The sequence below is a fragment of the Notolepis coatsorum genome (genome assembly GCF_963971535.1).
Source record: "Notolepis coatsorum genome assembly, chromosome: 14".
In the NCBI taxonomy this organism is placed as follows: Eukaryota; Metazoa; Chordata; class Actinopteri; order Aulopiformes; family Paralepididae; genus Notolepis; species Notolepis coatsorum.
In genome coordinates, this window is record NC_140178.1 from 7,496,752 (window position 1) to 7,502,751 (window position 6,000).

Below are 6,000 nucleotides of genomic sequence, written 5' to 3' on the forward strand. Positions count from 1 at the left end.
TAGTTTGTCTTTTTAAACTATTTATCCTGCTTTTATCGTGACAGTGAATCTCCCGATGTTGACACTAACTGGGTTTGCGCTAGCAAATTATTTTGGCTGGCCGACGAGATTAAAAAAAAATTTACTGACCAAATGTCAAATTGAACAGCCATATCATGTAGCAGATAGAAATCTGACGGAGGGTAGTATTACTGTCCGTTTGTTTGTTTTTAAATTAGAACCTAATGTGATTGTGCCGTTGCAGTTGTGCCAGATGGTAACATATCGGTCAGTTCCAAAATGACATCCACTCCAAACTTTTCTGTTGTCCAAAAAGGGACACAAATCTGGCGGGATGCACAGAATCAACCCTGTCCAAAACTGAAAATGTATTAAAAACCGACATAGACGGACACAGTGTGAACCAATGTAACGTTAATCAAGTAACGTTAATCATAAGTACTTATCAGTCACAGGTGGGAGTCTTCCATAACGATGAATGGTGATACATTGTAAATAAATACGTTCTCGGATGTAACAATATCTTTGTTGGCAGACTCATTTTGGACATTCTGTTAACAACGCTATATTATCGTTGACATATTATTTAGCAAACACAGTAGTAGTGCATCTCGTCCTGTGTCCTTCATACTTGGTGCCTTGCTGAAAGATCGGTTTGTTTTCACTGGTGCTGCTGCCTCAATGTTTCCACATGTCCTTCAACGTTGACGTTAGTAGTGGAGGAATTACGTATAAAGGAACGTTTGTTTACTGTCATAGTCTATATTTAAACTGGACTGCAACAGGGCTTCGTGATTGTTGTTGAACTTGCAAATGTCTGTCTCGTGTATCGCCAGAAGGTGATGTCACTACCAGAACATACACTTGCCCTCTTTCGTCCCAGAACAGGGTAGCAGACAGTCTACCGTGCATTCACTCTCCAGTCAAAGTAATACTTTATTTTTTTTGCCACGATGGCCGACAAGATTTAGACAGCCAGTTGTAATTCAAGATGACCATTGGCCGGCATTCACCGACTAACGGAAACCCTGCACGTGCAATGCATGCCAACCGGTAAGTTGTCACGAAATTGGCCAACTTGGAACTTGAGAGATTTTCCGAAGACAGAAAATGAACGGGGCAATAGTCTTACAATCCTGTGACAGAAGACGCAGGGTACAAAAAAAAAATCTGCATATTTTCGCCTTGAAATCCTTTTGGGCGTACTACCTCTCCTATGTTGGGACAGTTTTGGCTCAGCACTCCGCCTACTGAAAATCCCACCGTCGAAGCAGACGCCTTACCCCTAGACACAGGCAATTAGGCAATGTAGTGCAACAACACACAATGGAAAATTGTTCAAAAGGGGTTTCGGGCAAATAAATGGGCCTAAACAATGGACAAGATGTCACGCATTCAGAGCAGGACCGCCGGGCGTGTTGGACCTGTGAGATTAAACAAAAAAGAGGGAACGACATTCATTGCCCTCAAGCTGGCGGAAGAGAGCACACAATAATGCCAGTGATTGGAGAATATAGGCCAGTGCTCACAGGGAAAAGGGGGAGAATCAAGACTGGCAGAGCCTGGATGTGGAGCAGGTAACAGAACACCTGCAAGCAGAGACGCACGCACTGGCTCACTTGGCCGAGAGAGACAGGGGGAAGAATTGTTGCATCACTCCACTTGGGGGGGGGGGGGGGGCTGGGGGTCCACGGCGACAACATTGCTGTAGTAGTGTAGTTGATAACCCAAGACACGCAGGCCTAACTGTAGAACCATGTTCCACGCAGACCTAGCTGTAGAACCATGTCCCATGCAGGCCTAACTGTAGAACCACTAAATGAGTGAACCAAACAAGGTAGCTCTGACCACAGCAACGCCAGTTTCCCTGCCAGTGTCCTAAAAAAATACAGCTGCCCGCCGCTATTATGGCATGATAGGTTGTGGTTATGTTTTTATTTTATGTTAAGTAACGTTAATTAACTATTTTAGCAGTAATCTAAGTTTCTAACTCTCAATGTAGCCCTCTGAGAAAGAAATTCGAAGTCATCTTTCCCAGGAGATGTCAATCTTCACCAACTGTTTGAGGGAAACAGATAATGAGTATAGCCTAACCTCTTCTCCTCCTTAATTATCAACATCACCATCATCGTATATGCGGGGCAATACTAAAAAATACTTCAGTTTCCTTTCCCCCCCATCCGACAGCTCATCTGCATCGAAAATTGCCAATCCCATTTTTCAAGTGAAAGAGGAAGTGCTCATTTAAGACTTGATCCTCTGGGTGAACAGGAATGATGAGGGCATTGCTACTACGTGACTGACTGATGAGATTATGTGTATCAACTATCAAGTCAAGGCAACTTCGACAACTTGGCAAAGTTGATGAAAATAAAAGTGTGTCTCCAATTTCGATTGCGTAACGTTGTTATCACTTGCTTCAGACTGACACCTGTTACATCAATCAATATCAAGCATTTAGAACATGCCTGCATCAACCCCAGTCGATACAGAGAGACAGACATACAGAGAGAGGGAGAGACAGACATACAGAGAGAGAGACAGACATACAGAGAGAGACAGAGAGACATACAGAGAGAGAGAGACATACAGAGAGAGACAGACATACAGAGAGGGAGAGACAGACATACAGAGAGAGACAGAGACAGACATACAGAGAGACACAGAGGGAGACATAAAGAGAGAGACAGACATACAGAGAGACACACAGAGAGAGAGAGACATACAGAGAAAGAGAGAGACATACAGAGAGAGGGAGACAGAGACAGACAGCTAGCCAAGAGTTTCTCTCTGTCCATAACGATGACTCTACTGACATTACTGACCAGTACACCCACCGCCCACCATGGCACACAAGGCTAACTTGGCTAATGTTTTAGCTACTGGCTATACTGTTAGGAAGCTGCTGCTTCTATCCCAGAACAATGCTTGCCATGTGAACTTTAGATGCTGCAGTGACGTGTTCTAGTATCTAGTTAATAACGTTAACCTCGAATTTCACAGCAACACCGCCCTGTGTCAATGATGGGGGCCTTGTAGCAACAAGATGATAACGTTATTAACGTCAGTTATCTCTAACGTTACATTATTACAACTATAATCAATGTTTCTCGTCATCGCCATCATTGACATCGATTGACAACAGGTACAGGAGGATAACTTGTACCAGATGACCATCCTCCCAGCTAGGTGAGCTATATATGAGCTAACTAACGTTAGCTACCAACTGGGGGAATGTTAGCTTAGCCGTTAGCTCAGCTAGCTAACACAGTCCGGCCACACAGTACCGTTCGTTGGGTCCCTCGGACAGACGTCGAGCAGTGAACGCAACGGCTATCACACAAACCTAGCCTTAAAATAACAAAAGACACCTTATTTTTTAGAAGGAAAATTACCTTTGCGGGTTTCTCGATGTTTTCTTCTACGGTCCTCCTCCTCTCTCACTCAGCACTGCAGCAACAACAAAATGGCGGCTTTCACAAGTGTCGTCTCGAAGGCCGCGTCACTGGAGCCAGAGAGGTTTTTTGGTCTTAGCCAATCAATCTGCGAGGAAATCATAGACACGCCTCCCCCAGCACAGCGAACCAATCAGCGACGTTTAGGGCGGTGCGCCAATTTACAAGGAAAAGCATGGACACGCCCTCTCACTACCACACTACAGAAGGTTGGTTTGATTGATTGAAAAGTTTATTAACAGATTGCAGAATGGGTACAGTACAGTACAGCTCAATACATACATACAATTGTTAAGGGGATGCAGACCAGAGAAAGACTTTCGTCTTGTTTACATCAGGGTCCCCCATTTTCAATTCATCATAACATGACATACATGACATACAGATAGACAGTACTGCTTCATCTATACATTTATGACATATCAGATTTGCAAATACAGTACTGTTTGTGATACAAAAGTGTCCAGAAAAGGAGTGTATATACATTTGGCGTAGAAACTGTACATTGGAGGAGGTTGGATGGGTGGGGTTGGGTGGGTTGGGTGAGGGCTGTACATTGGAGGTGGGGGGGGGGGGGGGGGTTGGGTAGGGGACACACACACATTTTACACTGTACATTGGAATACTGACAAAGCCTTACTTGGTCATTTACTGTACAACTAGGTTAGGACATTTGTAGGGGCCAGTTTCGAATTGCAGTCTCACGTAGGTGTTTTTTGAGAGTGTTTTTGAAAGTGGGTAGTGATTCACATTCCTTTACAGCTTTAGGTAGGGCGTTCCACATTGATGTGGCATAATTGCGAAACGTGTTTAGTCCCTTGTTTGAGCCGAATCTGGGTTTTACATGATTTGTGGAGCTCCCTCTTGTTATGGTTTGTAACCGACCCCAATCGCACAACACAAGACAGGTATGATGGTTTGCCAAGAAACAGATATTTATTTAGAACAGGGAAAAAGGGCACTGTCCCTTTAAGGGAGAAAACACAAAACACTGGAATAACACAAGAGGGGAAGGTAAAGTGCCTTTAAGAGGCGGGCAGGAAAAGGAACACTATGGGAAGGTAAGGGAACGCCTAAGGGAAGGTTAAGGGAACGCCTAGGGAACAGAGGAACTAGAGACTAGGAGAACTAGGGAAAGAGGACTAGGGACTAGGAGAACTAGGGATAGAGGACTAGGGACTAGGTGGAACTAGAAGGGGAGAACTTGGGACAGAGGGGACTGAGGCCCGCGGAGGCGGGCTGGGGAACCGGGAGGAACTGGGGACAGAGAACCGCGGAGGCGGGCTGGGGACAGGGAGGAACTGGGGACTGGTGGGAAAACATCTGGGCCGCTCTGCAGAACAGAGGAGAGGGTTAATATTCAAAGGGAACAAACAGAGCAGATGCAGAACAGTCCAAATAACAAGGTAACAAAGTAAATACTATCTTCGTGTGAACAAACACACAGTGGGAGATGAAATGTCCAAAATAATATCCACGAGAGAACAAAACAGAGTGGGAGATGAAATGTCCAAACTAATAACTAAGTGAGAACTAAAGGAGGCAATACGCTGGGTGAGTGACATCACAATCAAAACTCACCCAGGCGTATGCGTAATGGTGCAGGAACAGCAGCGGGACGAGGGCAAGGGGCATTACGCTGAGTGAGTGACATCACAATCAAAACTCACCCAGGCGTATGCGTAAAGGTACAGGGACAGCAGCGGGAACGGGGGCAAGAGGCATTACGCTGAGTGAGTGACATCACAATCTAAACTCACCCAGGCGTATGCATAAAGGTACAGGGACAGCAGCGGGAACGGGGGCAAGAGGCATTACGCTGAGTGAGTGACATCACAATCAAAACTCACCCAGGCGTATGCGTAAAGGTAAAGGGACAGCAGCGGGAACGGGGGCAAGAGGCATTACGCTGAGTGAGTGACATCACAATCAAAACTCACCCAGGCGTATGCGTAAAGGTACAGGGACAGCAGCGGGAACGGGGGCAAGGGCACTACGCTGGGTGAGTGACATCACAATCAAAACTCACCCAGGCGTATGCGTAATGGTACAGGGACAGCAGCGGGGCGAGGGCATCGCCACCGGGTGGCTGGCTGTCCGAGCCGAGGAATAGAGTGCTGGAACAGTGGCGGTGGCGAGGGTGTCGTCCACCGGGTAGCCGACTGTCGGAGCCGAGGAACAGAGAGCTGGAACAGTGGCGGTGGCGAGGGTGTCGTCCACCGGGTAGCCGCTGTCGGAGCCGAGGAACAGAGTGCTGGAACAGTGGCGGTGGCGAGGGTGTCGTCCACCGGGTAGCCGCTGTCGGAGCCGAGGAACAGAGTGCGCGCCACACCTTGGTGTGCGCGTCGGAACAGTGGCGGTGGCGAGGGTGTCGTCCACCGGGTAGCCGCTGTCGGAGCCGAGGAACAGAGTGCGCGCCACACCTTGGTGTGCGCGTCGGAACAGTGGCGGTGGCGAGGGTGTCGTCCACCGGGTAGCCGATGTCGGAGCCGAGAGACGCATCGGGGTGCGTCTGCGAGGAGGAGTGTGCCAAGCACGAAGGTCT

General features: G+C 47.4%; 1 protein-coding gene across 1 annotated transcript in view; it reads right to left on the bottom strand.

Annotated features, from left to right (window-relative positions):
- Positions 1-3,473, bottom strand: part of arf2a (ARF GTPase 2a) — a gene marked incomplete at its 3' end in the record, with an annotated part of 28,749 nt that extends 25,276 nt beyond the window's left edge. The window contains exon 1 of the mRNA XM_084328343.1: positions 3,396-3,473. The remainder of the gene's footprint in view (positions 1-3,395) is intronic.
- Positions 3,474-6,000: the final 2,527 nt, after the last annotated feature.